Here is a 22,302-nt window from a genome sequence, read left to right as displayed (position 1 = left end):
GTTCTGTTGCTAAATTAGACAGAAGTAGATGATTTTCTATACTCAGTATTTTGGTCAAGGATATCATCTATTCCTCTGTGCCTTTCTTCCCTGACCTATATATATATATATATATATATATATATATATATATATATATATATGCCCTTACAACTTAAGCGGCAGGGACAGATGGGTAAGGAAAAGAAAGCAGAGGGAATTCACACACTTGCTACTGTTGGCAGTCACCTGCTGTTTGTAAACAGTGACATGTGGCCACCAATAATGCCCTTCAAGCTAAGAGAAGCATGTACTACAATAACTTAAATGTTCTGGCCACCTTGAGTCAATGCTGACTTAAAGATGAGCAAAGGTTATAGAGCTGGCTGAATTCCCAGGCAGGATGTGGGGAAAACATGCCTGAGTCAAGTCAGGGTTGGGAAGTATTGGGGAAGGAAATGGTAGGAAGGACAGAGGAAAAAAAGAAAACCTAATTTAAAAAAAAAATATATATATATATATTTATAGTCTTTTTTTTTTTTTTTGGAAGGCTGACAAAGTCACTTCTTTTCTTACTCCTTGCAAACCCCAAGCTGTACCAGAAGAGAGCTGTGTGGCTGCTGAGTTTTGGCAGTCAAGCTCACCTCATTAGAGTGGATTAAGTCATGATGCTGAGAAGGATAAAAGGTGAAAAGCAAAGACCGGTGGATGGTGAACACAGAAAGCTCTGAGTGTCATTTGTGTGCTGACGCCATTATTGACTAGAGCCCATGTGGTTCACACTTTTCAATTACCGTCTGCTAGAAAGGTGGCCTGTAATTGCAAAGGCTGGAGCCTGTACACCAAATGTCAGGGGAGCCTCCCTAGCCCTCATCACCTTTTCTTGATGCTTGACTTGAGGATGTTCAAAGGCAAAGAACCATAGCCTGAAGATCTCCCCGAGGAAGCAAAGAAAAAAATGCCATTAAAAAATTAATAAATAAGAAAAAAAAATACTTGGAAAGTGGCAGTGAGACCTTCAACCTTTATTTAAATGGGGCTATGTCTCCAAGATTCTAGTCTGATTTTCATTTGACAGTAGGGCTAAGTAGTCATCTCTGATACTCAAAAATAAGATTTTTTTTTTAATAGTGCAAGGACAAATATAGAACTCCCTTTGCAGCTACCTTTTACTCAAAGGATGTCTTTTGCATGTAGCCTAATGTCACTGTTACTTGATTCTCATATTCTTTCCTAAGATTCTGGCTCCAATGTAACTCCTCAATTAATCTGGACCTACTCTCTCTTCCCTGTTCTAACTATAGGAAATAAGGGAAATAAACTCCATATTTAAATGATTTCAAAAAGAAGGGATTGGGAAGATTAGGAAAAGCAGTTTATTTGCTTCAGAAAAGCTCCAACACAGAGCTTGTTTGAAAAAGGCAGTGAGCAAAGCAAATCAGATAAAACCCTGGTATAAGTATAAGGAATTCTTGGGCAAATTTCCCTGACCACTTTTCTCTTTATTAGCTGTAAAAAAGAATCTCTCTCTCTCTCTCTCTCTCTCTCTCTCTCTCTCTCTCTCTCTCTCTCTCTCTTTTTCTCCTCTTTCTCTCTCTCTCTCTTTCTCTCGCTCTCTGTCTCTCTGTCTCTCTCTCTCTGTCTCTCTCATCTATCTGTCTGTAACACACTAAACACACAAAACAAAGCAGCCCTTCTTATGAGAGTGCCAACTCACATTTGCCAATATCAAGATGTTAAGTTGTGGCTTCAGATCATATGTCTTGACATTAGCAGAACATTTTAGTGTTGGTTACATTGTAGCAATAGGGTCTTCTTCCTAGTGGTTAAATAAAGGACTATGATTTAGGAACTTTACAATGTAGTTTCCGATACACTCCAAAATGTTGGGATAGTCATTGTTATCTGTCTTTAATTCTTTCTTTCTCACTCCCCTTCTCCTCTCCCCCCCAAAATGAATGGCAACAACAGCAACTCTACTGGACAGATTTGTCCCAAGTTCTGAATGATTATAGAACATCCTCTTATACATTTTGTTCAAAGCTTTCTACAGGACCTTCCAGATGTAGGCTTCCTCTATATATAATTCTAAATATGTGCAAATGAAGTTAGTCCTGGCCAACAGACAAAATAACATGATAGCACAGTGATGAATACTGAACAAAAAAAAAAAAAAAACTAACTTTTAAAAGGTTTGAAGAAACATTTTTGAGAGCTCCATTGAGCCAATTTCATAATCCATTCAGGAATCTCCTTTTTACAGCTACTGTTCAAAGGAATCAACCTTTACTTGATCATTTTCAGTAATTTAGATACTCATTAACCTAAGAGATTTAGTAAGTTGTTCACAGTCCCTCAGAAAGTTATTGGCAGGTTGAAGTTCTCCAATTTCAAATATAGCACTCTTTATATTGCACAAAAGTTGTTTAAATATCCCTGGATGCACATATAAAGTAGCTAAAAATATGGGATAATGGTGTATATAAACACACATATATTTACATACATATAATCATATTCTACATATAGTTATTTTATATATTTCTCTATATATTTATGCACACATATTTCTCTTGTTGCAATATAGGGGAAGGGTACTTTTCACTTTTGTTAATGGAAAATAGATAAATATGACTCCTATACACTCCTCATTTTATGTGTGGTAGTGAGTTAGATATTTATGAGAGATACAAAGAAGTAAAAAAAAAAAAAATGACTATTCAGTTCATGGATCCTAATGTCTAATCACTGGTTCTGAAGCATAGTAGATTGAGAGTAGCCCTCAGAATTAGAAGAAACAAAATAAGTCCAGTTTCTGGTACATATTGACAGTGTGGCATTGGGCTGATCACTAAATTTCTATCTTCCTAGGCAACTCTCTAAGATTATAAATTGCAAATGAATTACTTGTATCTTCCTCCTACCTTCAGACTTCCCTTATACCATAATTTTGTTTTGTTTTAAGAGAAATAATAAAAAAAAATCAGCAAATCAATAAACTTATGAAAAAAAGCAATATGCTGTAGTATACAATGTTCCATATTGGTATATCCCAATGCTTGTTGATTACTTCTGCTGTGCAGCCATAAATTCTGCTTTCACAATTCTTTCTTAAACCATATGGGAACGTTATGTTAGAGTTCTGTGCTATCCTGAGAATCCAAAGGGTTTTCTACATCAAAAGTTGATTCATTTTCATTTGCCTTGCAAATAAATTTATTTAGGTAATGTGGAGACCACATTCCCACTATTATTGATATCTTTCTATTGTTTTAATTTGCTTGTACTTGATCTTCAACTTATCTTTAGTTTTCAACTGAGTTTTCTTCTTCTTTTTTATCTTTTCTTTTTCTTATATTCTCCTGTTGTTCACTTCCTGACTTCTCCCCTCTGATAGCAGTCTCTCTTGGAATTAGATCTCAAAGTTGTCTCAGCCTCCTTATCCACTGGGAAATCCACTTTTCACTTGAATTTGTCTCTGTCCTAAGTGATTTCTGAGGGTATAAAACTGGGCTCCTATGGATGTTAGTCCCCTTTCCTCAGATTTTCACATATATTCTGGCTTCTTACCCCAATCTCCCCTTTCCTCATTTCTGTATTGTTTCAACACAATACATCACTACATCTCAGACAATGCAAGTTTACTGCTTTCCTGCATCTCCCTCTCCCAATGTGGAGGTGGAATGAGGAAAGAAGAGAGTTGAATTAAGTTGCAGGCCCATCGAATATGCTGTGCAGTATTGTGAGAGTGGTGACCAATTTCAGAGAGGTTCTGAGTGAAGGTATTTAGAATGATGAATTAGCTTTCTCTGTGGTTAGTTTATGAGGCTGATCTTTTAGAGGTCATGAGTATCAGAGAAAATGTTGATCTCGTTTGTTGATCATGCAACCTAAAATTTCCACAGATTTTCAAAGATCATGGATAATGACTTGACATACCCAGTTCTCTCAGACCCTAAGAATGAGTCTTTAGGCCTTTTAACTTGAATTTGTGAAGAGCAAGTAAGTGGTCTCCTACTATCTTTCTACTTATGTTGGGTTTCTACTACCTCTTGGACATTTTTATTCTTTCCTTAGAAGTGAAAACAGAACCAAAATAAAAGCTGGACATTAACATCCAAGTTGAATATATAATAATATAATTTCTTTGATCATGCTTTTCCTTCACTAAACTAAAAAGCAAAACCAAACAAATAAACATACAAAAAAAAAAAGACAAGAAAGGATCAGATTATAGAGATATACATAGTCTACCAGCCTTAGATGATTTTGAGTTACCCAAGCTATTAAAAAAAAATTAATCTATGCTTTTGCACATTCCATTATAAAACTCTATAGTCTTCTATATATTACTTTTAAAAATATCCAAGTTAGTTAATGAATTTTTTTCCAATTATATTTGGGTGATTTTCATTCACTCTTTAAATAATTTTCTCTTCCTTGACATCAGATTGTTTTAATTTATGTGCTTTCAGAATTTAATTCTTAGGAGTTTTCCATTCTGTCTATTCTTCTATAGTCTTGGTCTACAGAATCCTACCTATCCTTTCTCTGAAACTTTTGATTTTTTCTCTCCTAAAACTTAATTTTATTGATTATTATCCTTCATTCTCAAAGAGGACCAAAATGACATCATTATGTTACAGTGTTCTGACTATGGATGATCATACCAACAAGAGCTTGAAATATTCTGCCACAGTTTGGAATCAAATAGTCCATATGAACATTTGGGATAGCTTCTCTAATTTTGTGTATCTCATGTTTCCTTTGGCTAATTCAATTCTGTTTATGAAAAAATATGTCAAAATTTGGTTGCTCAGAAAATTTCATCAATATAGTATGTCAATTGCATGACGATTTACTTGTCTGTGTTCTAAACAATGCTTTTGAGCTTTCCCAGTCACCAATGGAGTGAAAAAAAGATTGTAGTTGCTTTTTGCTTGCTACCATGCTTTTTAACATGTGCTTTCAGCCATGTTCTTAAATGCTTTCAGTGAGAACAACATGGAATCAGCATCACATACTCCGAATCCTAGGGAATATGACAAATTAAATTTGATATTCTCGCCTTTTCTATCAAAAATTCTAAGTTAAATTGATCATTTCTCTCATAAGGTTCATATAATTTGTGTTTCAGATAGCAATTCCTTATGCTAGTGAAAATTAAATTTAGAAAGTTCCTTTGTTGTTTTATCTACCTTTTGAATGATAAAATTATCATTAATGTAAGTTAAGAAATCATGAATTGTAGCACATCTTTGTATTATTAAATTTTCTCTTCTTCACTATGTTTGACTAGTTATGAGTTTCTTCAGCTCTTGATCTATGTCTTTTTTATTTCCACTTCCTCTATACTTTAATATAGTCTTATGATGGTGTCATCAATTCTGTTTCTCCTTGCATTGCTTCTTTACTCAGATGCTAACAAGTTTTTCTGATTCTTGGATATGGTCCCAAAACTATAACTTCTTAATCAACTCTATTTGTCTTGAATATTTCAGAGCCATATTCTAGTCATATTCTTATCTCTTCAACTCTCAGTGATACTTATGTTATAAAAATTACCAATTTTCACGAGAATCTCTAGTTCAATTTGCTTAATTCCCACATATTAGTTGTATTTATATATGGACATCTGAGGTCATGGATTTTATTGATTTCTATTTTCTTAGATTTTGTCTTGTGAAATACTGGGTGTCCATCTGTATGACTCATCTTTCTATATTATAGTTATTGTTCAGGTCTGGTACTTTGATTGTTCTATTTCTATGATCAATTCCTATATCTTACCTATTTTCCCTTCTTCTCCCTCCCTCTAACCTGCTACCTTACTGCTTCCTTTTTAGCTCCTTTGGTGACATTTACAAGGCTATCAGGCAATGCATTTTTGCTTGCCTTTTTTAGATAAAATTCAACCCATAAAATTCATAAGTTTTAGATTATAGTCCAAAATTCCACATTCCCTTATTAGATATCATCTTCTTACTCAGCATTTCATTTCCTAAATCTTACTTTCTTTTTGGAAATACTTGTTATTGATTTCTTAGATTGCTGAGAGTCTTACATATGCCTTTAAAATTTTCTGTATCTTGACTAAGACTTAAAAATCTTTAGCAATATTCCCTAATTTTCTTCTGGCAATATTATTTGTGTCCAGGTGAATTCAAGTTCAGTAAAACTTGCTCAACCCACTCTAGTATTTTTGTTTTTATTTTTAAATATAACATATATTCATTCTTTGATTCTTTTATTCTCTCTTGTGACCAAGGGTGTACACTGATAGGACAACTAATTGACCCAGTGAATAGAACTGGCTAAAGTGAAGATCTTAAGAGTTAGAAAATTATGTTCAAATCTGTCCTAATAACATTATCTATATGATCCAGGGCAAATCTTTTAAGCTTTCTTTTCCTCAGTTTCCTCAACTATGAAAATGTAGATAATAAACATCTCACAAAGTTAAGCGGACAAATGAGAAAATATATTGTGCAATAATGCTAACTTAATCACATGATATATGCAGTCGATAGCACGTGACTATATGTAAATTAGTGATATGCTCAAGTTTAGTTGATGTATTGCTTTAAAATAATTCAAATAATTTCTGCTAATCATATTTGGGAATCAGAATCACTATTTTATAGTTCAAATAGTAAATGAATGTCAAATAGAAAAGTAAGACTTCAAAATTATTGATTATGGACAACAGTTAATAGCCTAAAACAACTAATTATGCCTTTCAAAGGAATAAAATCACAATACTTGTTAACAAAAATATTAGATAGTATGTGTCATCTATCATATACACATATAACAAAGTAATAACATAATTAAATCAAATAAGCACATAATACAATAATACTTATGACAATTGACATCTCTGTTAATATAAGTAATGTATATTTCTTAAAATTATTATCCACTTTAAAAATATAATAGTTATTTTGTTTTAAGTTTTCAGATTCATTTATTAAGGACGCAAAATATTTGGTAAGTTTATATGTTTTTTATATTTTTGTTATAATTTTCTATTTACTAGCTAAATACTTATATTTATCTTTTGTTGATTTCAGAAATTTGTCAATATATTTTCTTTTTAAAAATATATAGGTGTATCCTACTGTAGACAAAAGTTTTATCTGAATAAAGAACTTTACAGGTAGACTTTGAGATTAGGGCTATTTCAATACTTATGTTCTAGATTAATTACTATATGCTCTTCAGAAAAAATAATATATACACTGATTGTATTTATTCATAAGGGTTAATTCATATTTTGGACTTTCTGGACACACAGGATATTTCCATAAATACTTGAAGGTTTGGGGTTGAGGTGAATCGTCAAAGTGCAATAGTGATCTATTGTGACAGATCTACTTAGATACTTGGATTGCAGCTACTAAGGAGAAGCAAAGTGTAATGTCTTAAAAATATTGATAAGAGGATGGTTAGAGAACATCTGGAAAAGGAGGAAGCTGTTAATTACAGGCTATGCTAAAATAATTTCATTTTTTAAAGGGTCAGTAATCTGATAGAGCTTTGGGTGAACTAGCTAAATAGCTAAATATAGTCTCCAATTCATTGAAATTTTCTTTTATTTCTATATTATTTATTTGCATATTACATAAACATATATATGTATACACACACACACATACACATACACACATATATAAACATTCATAGAGGACATACTCATTAGGAATCTCAGCACACTGAAGGTTGAAGTTGGCAATAAAGAAGGGTTTCTTCAAAGTTAGGTCTTCAATCTTATCATTCAGGCTTGGGATTCCTTTGCCTCCTCTCTTCTCCCTTCTCTTTTTTTCTTTACTTTCCTAGGACTTGAAGCAGAGAAAGCACTATCTACTATTGCCAATGTTTTTCAGCCATTAATATTGAAGCAATATATTTGAAATACATTTTAAAACTGTTTTGTGTTTTTTTAAAATATTATTCCTTCAATTATTTCCTCTCTTTTCCCCTATCATGCCTCTCTCTCCCTTCCCACACATATACTAGAACTCTCCCCTGTAACAAATGAAATAAAACAACATGATGTCTGTTTTTTTGTAATTGTATGTCTCATTATTCACATCTAGTCTACCACTTCTCCATGATGGGCATACTTTATTATTAGTTTTCTGATGTCATTATTGTTCATTCATCGGGTTCTAGTATCTTTTAATCTTTTTTTGAAAGTGCACTTTAATAAAAACATTTATGCATGCATATCTCAGCAAAATATTCTTTCTTCAATTCGCAAACCAACAATTTTGGCTTTCACGTGTTATATATTTATCAATATAATTTCACTTGTATAAACTAACTTCAGTAAAGGTACTATTAAGCCAATGTGAAATTGTTCTCCTTGCAGACATAAATATTAGCCTTCTAGTGGATGAAAAGAACAGAAAACCTGGAAGATTTGTTTAATATTTAAAGCATATATAAGTATTAAATTCCTTGTCTATATAGTTAAAATGTAAATGAGCTTGATTTACCATATATATATAGCAGAGACAAGAGACAAACTTAAATTTACACAAATGCAAAAATTTAGTTTTTATCTGGTGGGGAGAGAAGCACATTTTTTCCCTAATATGTAGATGTTGATAGCGGCTCCTATGCCTTCCTTCTCCTCCTGAGGTACTCAATTCTTTGATGAGACTTTTACAAAGTCTTATCAAAGTCTAAATTCTGCTGAATGCTAGACATTATTCCAAAAGGATTCCAGGAAATATTGACTAGTTAAAGACATCCCAGGTTCTTCTCTGCCAGAAAGTTCTTAAGAACTTCAAGTCCACTTTGTCCTAAATCTCTACCTCAGAAAAGCCTTGCAATAATAGCAAGATAACATTTGAGACTTCCTTCATGTGTGGGATATTGGTCCTTCATATGGTCATTTGAGGTCAGAACATCCCTCCAGCTTTCATCAATCAGTATATTGATGATGAATATGCTAAGCCTTTTCCTGGAGAAAAACTTCTTCAGATACAAGTCTAGTTAATTTAAACAAGGAAGATAATTTACATTTCTTTTTCTGCCTACCCACTGTGATCTTGTTTGAAAAAGGAAGTATTGAGAAAGTCTATGAAGAAGATATACTTCAATGTAAAATTACCCCTAACATTTATGTAGAATTTGTATCTTACTGATTTCAAAAAACTTGAATTCAAATCATCTCATATGATTCTCAACTAGCCAGGAGAAAACAAGTGATATTATATGTGGTTTGTATATTAAGGCTCAGGAAGTTTAAATATTTTTTCCTCAGGTCACATAGGTAATAAGCAATATAACTTTGACTAAAACCCAAGCCTATAATGATTTTCCCAAAAGCTGTCTTAAAATTGGGAATCCAAAGAAAGCTTTTGAATTAATGTAGTTTTCACCTCTGCATGGGGCCTTGAACACATTAGACTCTTAAAACACCATTAAGTAACTTAACCATAATTATTCTCCCCCAGAAGTTGATATTTAAATATCAGTGGAATATAAAGCAGTTTGCAGAACTGCTGAACAAAGCATTGTTTTATCTTGGCTCTACATTGTCCCATTAAAAGTATATGTTTGCTGGATAGTCAGGCCAGAAATGAGTGCTTCCTCTTGTTCATAGGTTTTTTTTTTTTTTCTAATGTAGACATTTTCCCTAATACCACTGAACTCCAGCCCATGAACCTTTTGAATTTACAAATTTGTCTCTAAGTTGGTATATGTTCATTCAAAATCAATCATTTGCTCAGAAAAGTAAAGACAAAGAAAAAAGTAGCCTCATTGGCTATTTGAGCTACCTGCAGTAGCTGCTATTTGAGAACATTAATGATGGCATTGGGTTGGGGTTGGGGGGAGGGGGAGTTCAGTCCTGCCCTTAACTGTCCAACAAAAATTTTGAAAGAGATTTAGCCTAGTATAGAAGAACAAGCCATTGGAGGAGTTACTCCATTTTAAAAGGCCTATTAAATAATTTTTGGTAGTCAAAGAGGCTACCTATTCCTTAAAGTGTAAGTCTGTTAGTGCTAAGCCATTCATGTTTTTGAAGCAGCCTGAGGCTCATCATCTCTAAAGTGTTCAAGGTCTGAGCATTGCAGCACTTGTGATCAATTGGAATCAGAAAAATCATGTGCCTAATTACAAATGAATGAATGTGGGTAAAATTCTGTCAGTGGTAAAACAGTAGAAAAGCACAAAAATGTATTTTAATTCTAGTTACTTATAAGTTTGCTATCATTTAACATTCAAAAATAATTTTCAATTAACTTTCAATTATTGGATTTACAGGCTACATAGAGTACATTTTAGAGTTTGTTTCTTTTTACCTTTTTATCCTTCTCTTGAGTTCTATATTTGGAAGTCAAATTTTTTATTCAGCAATAAATGGAATTCACCTGTTTCTTTGAATGTCCATCTTCTTCCCTGAAAGAAAATGTTCATTTTAGCAGAATAGTTTATTCTTTGCTTCATTCCAAGTTCCTTTGCCTTTTGGAATATCAGATTTTAGCCTCTTGAATCTTTTAAGGTGAAAGCTATTAGGATGTGGCTCCTTGATATTTGAATTGTTTCTTTCTAGCTGCTTGCAATATGTTTTCCTTGGTCCAATAGTTCTGAAATTTAGCCATGATATTCCTTGGAGTTTTAATTTTGAGGTATCTTTCAGGAGGTGTTCAGTGAATTCTTTCAATGGTTATTTTACCTTCTGATTCTAAGACATCAGGGCAGTTCTTTTTGATGATTTCCTGAAAAATAATGTCTAAGCTCTTTTTTTTTTTTAGCATGGTTTTCAAGAAGTCCAATCCTTAGATGGTCTCTACTGAATCTATTTTCCAAGTCAGTTATTTCCCCAAGTAGGTAGTTACATTTTCTTCCATTTTTTTTTTCATTTTTTTGGTTTTGTTTGACTGCTTCTTGATGTCTCACTGAGTCATTCATTTCCATTTGTTCAGTTCTAATTTTTAGTGAATTACTTCCTTCATTTACTTCTTTTAAACTTCTTTTTATATTTGCCCAATTGAATTTTTAAATTAGTTGTTTTGTTCTGTGAATGTTTTTTTTTTTCATTTCACAAATTCTGTTTTTCAGGAAGTTGTTTTCTTTTTTCCATCTTGTCAAATCTATTTTTAATGAGTTATACACTTTTTTCATTTCGTTGTTTATTTTGTAGTGAATTTTCTTCAGATAATTTCTGTGTTTTCTTTTCTAAACCCTCTTGCAAAGTTCTCATTTCCTTTCCCTATTTTTCTTCTAATTCTCCTTTAAGATTCTTTTTAATTTCTTCTAGTAGAGCCTTATATGATAATGGCCAATTTATATAATCTTTTGGAGTTTCATCTGGATATGATCTGCTTTTAGTCTCCTCAGGGTTTGAAATATGTTCTTCTCTTTCACCATAAAAAGTATCCATGGTCAGAGCTCTTTTTGCTTTTTTACACATTTTTTTTTAAAGGTTAGATCTGCTTTTAGGGCAAGGGAGATTGTCTAAGCTTCCTCTATAAGCCACAGTGGCTGCACTGAGTCCATGCTGACTGACTCCCAGTGTTGGGTGGGCGTGGCCAGAGCCTGTGAGATTCTGGTATTTTGGGGTTCACTATTTACCTTTTGTGTTTGTGTTGGATGTTTTTAACTTCTCTACTGATCTACTGGCTTGCAACCAGGGCAGAGTAGGCAACACTGCTGTAGATTCCTCCCTATAGATTCTCCACTGCAAGAGTCTACACCATCCCGGGACTCTGCACTGCCTGTGCTGGTATCTATAATCAGCCTGCTTGCACTTGATCTGCCTCCCTCTGTGTCTGAAATAGACCTTTTCTGAAGAGTTTTGAAATTATCTTCTGCTGGTAATTTGTTACACTCCCAATATTCATGAGTTCTGCCAGTTCAGAACTAATTCATAGGCTGGATTTGCTAAGTAGTCTAAGGGTTGTGGGAAGATGTCAGAAAGAAATGTGTGTCCTCTCTGCCATTTTGGCTCTGCCCCCTTCACCCCACATAAGGTACATTTTAGTCTGCCTTTCACTATCTAAATTTCAATATATCAGAGAATGGAAAAGGAAGTAAAGTTTAAACCTATCCATTGAACTATAAGTTAGAGATTCTGATGTAAGGTTTTGTATGGACTTTATTTATGCTAGTAACATACTCAAGTTTATAATTTCTGTTTCATTAGTGTGCATGATTAGTATCACTTAAGGAAAAAAAAATATGATTCAGAGTTTAAATGATTTGATCCAAATTAAACATTGATTCCATATCAAACTTGTAAGATTTTAAAACAGACAACAATTCTACCTTTCCTGAGGGTATATGTACCTAACTTTTCTCTTACTAGCTGCATGACCTCAAGTAAGTCAGGGCCATATAGTTCATCCTTCACCTCCCTGAAGCTCAGTTTCCCTATATGTAAATGTTGGGGTTTGACTAGTTTGTCTTTCTTGTTTCTTCTAGTTTTAATTCTATGATCCTGTGATCCAAGTTGGCCTCTGAGATCCTATCTTGCTTTAAATCCATGATTCTATATGGGTCCTGCTTTGTGAAAATTTTATCTACAACCAACTCTTTGTGACTCCATTTGGGGTTTTTTTGGGAAAGATACTGGAATAATTTATCATTTCCTTGTCTGGTTCACTTTACAGATGAGGAAACTGAGGCAAACAGTAGTCATACAATGATTAAATTTCTGAGGCCACATTTGAACTCAGATCTTCCTTATTCCAGGTCCAACACTATTCTATCCACTGTACCATTAGCTGGCCATGGTTTAGTATTTAGCTCTTATCTCATGTAACTCAAATCTCTTTTCAGAGCTGATAATGTTGGGTTTATGCCTCCATTTCCTTTTATCAAATTCAAATTTATTGCATTGGAAAAGGGACTACAAGGAATAGGTCAAATGTTAAGCCAGGAAACTTGCTTATCAATCTTGTACTTAAAGTGAATTTCTAAGGGCTCTTTTTTTATATTATACTGAGAACAAACTAAATACTGAAAATTCCTCTTTTTTTCAGTTGAAGGAACAAAACTGGTCTTTTGGAAAAAGCCAACTCAGTCATGGATGCTGAGCCTGTCATCTGCTGAAGGACACATCTTCAGGAAGGTCATAGACTGAGGCATTAGAGAGATTTGTCATTCTGTATAGTGGTCCCTAATTTTCCCCTTTAGTCACCAGTCTCAGCTGCATATTAGATGGCTTCCCCCTTTAAACTGTTAAGTGGTGCTGTTGCAGGTTTTATCGGCCAGTCGCCAGCAGGCTCAGGGGAGAAGCGCTATCTCCTATGGCCCTGAAAATTGATATTGAACATGGGAGGAAAAATCTCACAAGCTGATAGCAATTAGCTAAAAAGGATTTGCGACTCCATGATTCATCACACTAGGGGATCAAAGTCATTTACAGGCAGTGTTTCCCTAGTCCCTGCATGCTGCACTAAAGATATACCTCTGTTTATCTCTCACACTGCAGTGTGACATTTCCTTTTTTTCAAGAGCCCATTTTCTTAGAAGCAGCTGCCATGGGCTGTTGTGAGTCAGTGTCACCCAGCCGACTCATTCCCTTCAGACTGTCTAAATGACTCCAGTATTCCAGTGGTATTCCAGTGAGTTGAGGTTTGAGGTAGAGTTTATTTGCATAAGTGAAAGAATAGGTCATCACTTCATTTAAAAAAGTAGTTCTGTGCTTAATAAGACAACACATTTGTGACTGACTATAATTGTCTCTGAACTGCATCTAGACCTTCCAGTGAAGTCAAATGATCTGTGTTGCCAGAGAAATAAAGCTGATTACAGAGATTTGACTAAAAAAAACAAACAGAAATTGATTACTAATAATGGTGAGGCAGTGACATAGAGTGGGCAGCAAGTTAGCTTTGATATAAAAAAAAATGAATTCATATATTGTCTCTATAAATGTGGGCTGTGTAGCCAAAGACAAATCATAACTTCTTATTGCCCCAAGTGTCTTGATAATAAAACTTTGACATATAGAAGAGCTTCTGATTTGTATGTGATTTTTCTTCAAGGAATTCCTGGTATCATTGTATGAAGACTGTTTGAGAGGATAAAGACCAAAAAAAAAAAAAAAAAAGATAATTCTTGCCCTCAAGGAACTTTTATTATACTTCACTTCATTCAATAGCTATATGATTGACAGCAAATCTCTTCACTTATCTAAACTTGTACTGCTTTTTATTAACATGATCTCCAAGATTTCTTCTTGCGCTCTGATTCTATGAAAAGAAATTTCTAAAACATCTATGATCTATATCTTAAATTCTACATCACACATGCTAAATTCTATAATTATACTATATTGTTGTACAGCTTAGTTTCAGCTCTGCATTCAGAAATGTGTGAATTGCATTGAACAGAGAAAAGTCAAACTCAACAATGTCTTAGTTATATAACCTCTTTTTTTTTTTTTTTCAAAGTGCTCCAGGGCTTTCAGACATATTGAATTATATTCTCCAAATTCTCACTTCTATTTGGAAGATAAAGAAAGGAGTTAGGCATTCTTGAAAGCCACAACTCTTTGGGGTCAATAGACTTTTCTCAGAAGAAAACATGGGGTGAGGTGAATAGCATGAAGGAAATGTCTTTTCTAGCTCTTTCAATTCTGCACTCCTCAGTTTACCTGTGTGTAAGGCCATTCTGGCCTTAGTTCTTTCTTACTCTGATGACAATTAGATGACTTATTCCATGGATGTTATAGAGATTTGAGATTGCTTTAAGGATTATCTCAGATTATAATTTAGACCAAGATCTATACAGCTATTCAGGAAAATTCTTGAATTAAAATGTACAGATTGGTTCCTTAAATTAGGTAGTTCTCTTGAATCCTCCAAACCAAGGATAACTCAGAACCAAATGAAATTCATTGTAACTCATTAAACTAGAAAGGACTACTGAACATGAATCAGAATTGATTGATCTACAGGGATTATGAAGGTGATATATTTGTTATGTTGCATCTTTCCCTCTTTTTACCTCCTCTTCCCCAAATTAGATGCGAATAGAGGTTGAAAATAGGGAAAAAATGGAGGTAAAATAAAAAGTTATAGACATGTAGGTAAGTACTTCATCACCTAGATCAAATAGTTTCTTGTTTAACTTCCTTAAAGCCTATCTTTAGGTTTTGCACAATCAGATTATATCTTAGTACTGCCATGAGAAGCTCAAGCATGATAAAATGTCTGCCATGGAGAAGTGGGGAAAGGTATGCATGCAAAAAGACCTTGGTTATTGTAGGAATTTAAAAGCTATCTTTTAAAGAGTGTATGGGGAAAATAAATTATCAGGAAAATAATAGGATGTTTCCCCCAGGTCTTTAAATTGATTCTTGTACAAAGAGGTGAGAAGAATTAGAAACTGCCAAAGGATCATAGCTACTAGACTGTTAGCTATTAAGAAAAAAATCTGATTTTCTTCAACTATTGGGAGAAAATTCAAGGAAATAGAAGAAATATCATTCATTAATTTTAGAATCACAGACCTAGGTTTTTATATCACCATAGCAATATCTTAATGATGACTTTGTTTAATATCTTAAAACGCAGCTTTCTCATCTGTACAATGAAAATGTTGTTATTTACATTATCTATTTTACATGCTTTTTGTCAGGATTAAACAAAATAATATGTTGGTAAGCCTTATTGAAAATTAATTTTTGAGCCAATCATTTAGCCCATAATGCCACATGTCCTGACTATAGAGTAATAAAAACATGTAATCTGGCATTGCCCTTGATGAGAGAAAAGATAAATACTCATTATAGTGAGAATACATCTAGTGTTATTTTCTTTACTGATTTTTCTAATTTGTAATCACAGCACTATGCCTTTGTATGTTCTATTTAGAACTACTGATGGTTCATAATCTTTCAGCTATATTCTAAAATAGGTAAAAGTATCTATTACTGGGATTAGAGCACATGACATTGTATCATCAAAAGGTTAAAAAGTAGAATAAAAAAGAAATATTTAAATAGAGAAGCATCTACTCAATATGTTAAAATAGCACATGAAAGTGACTCTTTACAACTCTTGAACACTCAGGCAGGAAATGTGATCTAAGAGATAGAATGACAGAAAGGGATGCTGGAGACTAGGCTCTGCTTCTAACTTTATTGTATGACCTTGATACAGCCAATTATATATAGCTCCGTCCCTTGATTTTTCAGGCTCTGAAATGGTAACTGTAATGATACCTGCTAACAAATGTTAGTAAAGTAGTTTAGCAACTGACAACATGTTATATTGATTGGGCACTTAAAAGGGAGTTTAGTATGCCTGAGGTTTCATCCCCAGTCTTTAAGGAGCAAGGCAAGGAGAATGACTGCTACTTTCACTCACAAAATGTTATCTTTTTAACAAAACAAATACATTGATATTTCAATGAATCTTTGACCCTGGGGATGGGGTTTGGGGGAGGGTATGACCTCCACTAGTATCTCATCCTATACTATTATTTCGCATATAAACCTACCACAAAAGATGCATTTAACGTGGTAGCAGGCTTCCTTTGGATATTTTAATATTTCAGTTGAGCTAACCATTTGTTAACTGACTTTCTTAGTATGTGACTGATCTGCTTATATTTTGTTAAATATAATTAGAAATGTTCTTTATACCACTTTTTGTATGTAAGTCATTTCTAGTAATATGTAAATATCCTGTCTTCTGCTTATAACTACAAAATATGTTTCCATTGATATTTGAGTCACTAGTAGTTCTGGGTACTATGTTTCTTTTTTTTTTAATATTTTATTTTATTTTATTTAATAATAACTTTATATTGACAGAATCCATGCCAGGGTAATTTTTTTACATTATCCCTTGCACTCGCTTCTGTTCCGATTTTTCCCTCCCCCTCCCTCCCTCCACCCCCTCCCCTAGATGGCAAGCAGTCCTATATATGTTAGATATGTTGTAGTATATCCTAGATACAATATATGTTTGCAGAACCGAACAGTTCTCTTGTTGCACAAGGAGAATTGGATTCAGAAGGTAAAAATAACCCGGGAAGAAAAACAAAAATGCAAATAGTTTACATTCGTTTCCCAGTGTTCTTTCTTTGGGTGTAGCTGCTTCTGTCCATCATTTATCAATTGAAACTCAGTTAAGTCTCTTTGTCAAAGAAATCCACTTCCATCAGAATACATCCTCATACAATATCGTTGTCGAAGTGTATAATGATCTCCTGGTTCTGCTCATTTCAGTTAGCATCAGTTCATGTAAATCTCTCCAAGCCTCTCTGTATTCATCCTGCTGGTCATTTCTTACAGAACAATAATATTCCTTAACATTCATATACCACAATTTACCCAGCCATTCTCCAATTGATGGGCATCCATTCAATTTCCAGTTTCTAGCCACTACAAACAGGGCTGCCACAAACATTTTGGCACATACAGGTCCCTTTTCCTTCTTTAGTATCTCTTTGGGGTATAAGCTCAGTAGTAGCCCTGCTGGATCAAAAGTATGCACAGTTTGATAACTTTTGGGCATAATTCCAGATTGTTCTCCAGAATGGCTGGATGTGTTCACAACTCCACCAACAATGCATCAGTGTCCCAGTTTTCCCGCATCCCCTCCAACATTCATCATTATTTTTTCCTGTCATCTTAGCCAATCTGACAGGTGTGTAGTGATATCTCAGAGTTGTCTTAATTTGCATTTCTCTGATCAATAGTGATTTGGAACACTCTTTCATATGAGTGGTAATAGTTTCTTTTCTTTTTTTTTTTTTTACATTTTATTTTATTTTATTTTATTTTTTTATTTAATTTAATGATTACTTTATAATGACAACATTATTCCTTGCACTCGTTTCTTTTCCGATTTTTTTCCCCCTCCCTCCCTCCACCCCCTCCCCTAGATGGCAAGCAGTCCTTTATATGTTGGATATGTTGCAGTATATCCTAGATACAATATATGTTTGCAGAACCGAACAGTTCTCTTGTTGCATAGGGAGAATTGGATTCAGAAGGTATAAATAACCCGGGAAGAAAAACTGAAATGCAGATAGTTCACATTTGTTTCCCAGTGTTCGTTCTTTGGGTGTAGCTGGTTATGTCCGTCATTTATCAATTGAAACTTAGTTAGGTCTCTTTGTCAAAGAAATCCACTTCCATCAAAATATGTCCTCATACAATATCGTTGTCGAAGTGTATAATGATCTCCTGGTTCTGCTCATTTCACTTAGCATCAGTTCATGTAAATCTCTCCAAGCCTCTCTGTATTCATCCTGCTGGTCATTTCTTACAGAACAATAATATTCCATAACATTCATATACCACAATTTACCCAGCCATTCTCCAATTGATGGGCATCCATTCATTTTCCAATTTCTAGCCACTACAAATAGGGCTGCCACAAACATTTTGGCACATACAGGTCCTTTTCCCTTCTTTAGTATTTCTTTGGGATATAAGCCCAATAGAAACACTGTTGGATCAAAGGGTATGCACAATTTGATAATTTTTTGGGCATAATTCCAGATTGCTCTCCAGAATGGTTGGATTCGTTCACAACTCCACCAACAATGCATTAGTGTCCCAGTTTTCCCGCATCCCCTCCAACATTCATCATTATTTTTTCCTGTCATCTTAGCCAATCTGACAGGTGTGTAGTGGTATCTCAGAGTTGTCTTAATTTGCATTTCTCTGATCAATAATGATTTGGAACACTCTTTCATATGAGTGGTAATAGTTTCAATTTCATCCTCTGAAAATTGTCTGTTCATATCCTTTGACCATTTATCAATTGGAGAATGGCTTGATTTCTTATAAATTTGAGACAGTTCTCTATATATTTTAGAAATGAGGCCTTTATCAGAACCTTTAACTATGAAGATGTTTTCCCAGTTTGTTGCTTCCCTTCTAATCTTGTTTGCATTAGTTTTGTTTGTACAAAGGCTTTTTAATTTGATGTAATCAAAATTTTCTATTTTATGATCAGTAATGGTCTCTAGTTCATCTTTGGTCACAAATTTCTTTCTCCTCCACAAGTCTGAGAGATAAACTATTCTATGTTCCTCTAATTTATTTATAATCTCGTTCTTTATGCCTAGGTCATGGACCCATTTTGATCTTATCTTGGTATATGGTGTTAGGTGTGGGTCCATGCCTAATTTCTGCCATACTAATTTCCAATTATCCCAGCAGTTTTTATCAAATAATGAATTCTTATCCCAAAAGTTAGGATCTTTGGGTTTGTATAGCAAATACTAGATTGCTATAGTTGACTATTCTGTCTTGTGAACCTAACCTTTTCCACTGATCAACTAATCTATTTCTTAGCCAATACCAAATGGTTTTGCTGACTGCTGCTTTATAATATGATTTTAGATCAGGTACAGCTAGGTCACCTTCATTTGATTTTTTTTTTCGTTAATTCCCTTGAGATTCTCGACTTTTTATTGTTCCATATGAATTTTGTTGTTATTTTTTCTAGATCATTAAAATATTTTCTTGGAAGTCTGATTGGTATAGCACTAAATAAATAGATTAGTTTAGGGAGTATTGTCATCTTTATGATATTCGCTCGGCCTATCCAAGAGCATTTAATATTTTTCCAATTATTTAAGTCTGACTTTATTTGTGTGGAAACTTTTTTTGTAATTTTGCTCATATAATTCCTGACTTTCCTTTGGTAGATAGATTCCCAAATCTTTTATGCTATCAACAGTTATTTTGAATGGAATTTCTCTTTGTATCTCTTGCTGTTGGATTTTGTTGGTGATATATAAAAATGCTGAGGATTTATGGGGATTTGTTTTGTATCCTACTACTTTGCTAAAATTATGAATTATTTCTAATAGCTGTTTAGTAGAATCTCTGGGGTTGGGTACTATATTTCATAATTTTCAACATTATAGCATTACTGGGGAAAAAAATTAGTGTCCAAATGAGCCCTTGACATGACCTACAACTTAGCAGCACTGGAAACTTTTCATAACTTTGAAATGTAATCTAGCTCAATCACCTCCTTCTTCTATGCAATTATGGACCTATATCATTGTCTTCTTTAAGTTTCTTCCTCTCTTTTCCTCCTTATATTCAATCAGTTGGTGGGTTTTTGTTTTGTTTTGTTTTGTTTTTACCCCTGCACCATTCTAATCACTCAAATTGATGTTGGTAGATATTCTACTTCAATTTTTTGTCACCCCTTGCCTAGATTACTATATTTAATTGATTTTCCTCCCGAAATTCAATCTTTTTTCATAATCTACCAAAGGAATATTTCTAAGACATTGGTCTAATTTATTCCATTTGCTCTGCTCAACAAACATCATAGTTCCTTATTACCTTTAGAAGGAAATGCATTCCCAGACTATTTTTACCTTTTGAATCCAATTCTCCCTGTGCAACAAGAGAACTGTTCAGTTCTGCACACTCTATTGTATCTAGGATATACTATAACATATTTAACATGCGTAAGACTGCTTGCCATCTAGGGGAGGGGGATGGAGGGAGGGAAGGGAAAAGTCGGAACAGAAGCGAGTACAAGGGATAATGTTATAAAAAAAATTACCCATGCATAAGTTCTGTCAATAAAAAGTAATAATAATAAAAAAAGAAAGAAATGCAAACTCTTTAGCCTGGATTTTAAGATCTTCCAGAACCTGACTCCAACTTGTCTTTCAAGCTTTATTTCAATAAACTGCCTTCATGAAGTGTAGATAACATCCAAATGGACTACTGCCTTTTATCCAATTGTACTGATCAATCCTCCATGCCTGAAATTCACTTCTTTTTTACACATAACTTTAAGAATTGTTGTACCCCTTCTGGGCTCACTTCAGTTGTTATCTTGAATATGTAGCCCTCTCTGATCTCACTGAAAATACTATCTCCCTCTTTAACTATTTCTAGAATATTATATCTATTTCTCTCCTTTGCTCCCAATCACTGTACACTTATACTCATTTCATGTATGTGTGATGTCACTATCCTGGCCTCCACTAGAATGTAAACTCCCAGAGAATATAATTGATGTTTTTTTTTTTTTTCCTTTGTTTCCTTTGTGTGACACCTTGTATAATGCCTTGTAGCCAATTTGTTTGGGAAGCTGAATTGGATTCAGTATCAAAGCAATCAAAATCTCTATGCAGTGTAATTTTCCCCTCATTTGCTTTTTTCCTTTTTGTGTTTTTAAGATATTATGATCATGAGAGCATGAGAAATAGGAATGTTCAAGAAGAAATTTAAAATAGTAGGAGGAGGAGGAAAGAACGAAGTATCCCCTTAATTATATAAACCTGTCCGTTCATTGTTAATAATAGTAAAACAGAATTATTTAAGTACCTACTAAATGCCAGACACTGTGGATACAAATAATAAAAAGAAGTATAGCACTTGCCTTTGGGAGAAGACAATAAACAAAAAGTAAGTGGGAAAAGGGAGAGGGAAAGGAGAGAACACATAAGGCCAGGGCATAATGTTTTATGAAATCAAGCAGAGAAGCTGGTAAGAAATGAAGAATAGCTGCAAATCCTAAGCTCTCTATAAATGGAAACTTGGAAGAAATTTTTGCTTTATTTCCCACATACCTACTCCTCAGCCCTCCAATGAGAGGGAAGAGGAAATTGTGGGTACTGAGGAAGTTTTTATTATGAAAGTTTATGCAATCCACATGATGATGAGATTTCTGGTAATGGGCTTATTCTGAAAAAATAAATCATTTTTTTAAAGAGTTAAAACCAACTAAGAAGTTTGGTGAGGATTTGAACCAGGGCAAGACTACTTCACACTTATTCACTACTCAAGATTTCCATCTATCTTGATGTTGAACCATCAAAGGCTGTATTTTAGTTTTAATCATTCCACCAAGTCCAAAGTCATCTAAATGTAAAAAAATAGATAGTGCCTATTGTTTTAGTCACTGTAATTAGTTTCTCCTCTGGAATATTTTCTATCTTCAGAATGTCACCTCTTGAAAGGATTCCATCAATTTGGAATTGTTTTTCCCTGCAATATATCAGTCTAAACTTTTTATGAATTCCATAAAACCTACTCTTCCCAAATGATTGAATGAATTAATAAAAAAAAAATTTATTGTGTACTTACTTTGTGTCAAGTACTGTGCTAAGTGAACGGCTTAAAAATAGAAAAGAGAGACACTACCCTCAAGAAACTCACATGCTAATTGGAGGAAATAACAAATAGAGAGGAGTCCAGATACAAAAGCCAATGTCCAACTGCTGGGCATGGGGGAAGCCCAGTGGAAAGGATAGAAGGAATGTGACAACACCAAGGATTCTGGAGATAACAATAGCAGGAAAAAAAAAAAAAAAGCATGCTCATTAGAAGAAGCCTGTTCACAAACTCCATCATGGACT

This window comes from Antechinus flavipes, chromosome 1 (genome assembly GCF_016432865.1).
Source record: "Antechinus flavipes isolate AdamAnt ecotype Samford, QLD, Australia chromosome 1, AdamAnt_v2, whole genome shotgun sequence".
Taxonomy (NCBI): domain Eukaryota; kingdom Metazoa; phylum Chordata; class Mammalia; order Dasyuromorphia; family Dasyuridae; genus Antechinus; species Antechinus flavipes.
Note: the sequence above shows the minus strand (reverse complement) of the source record.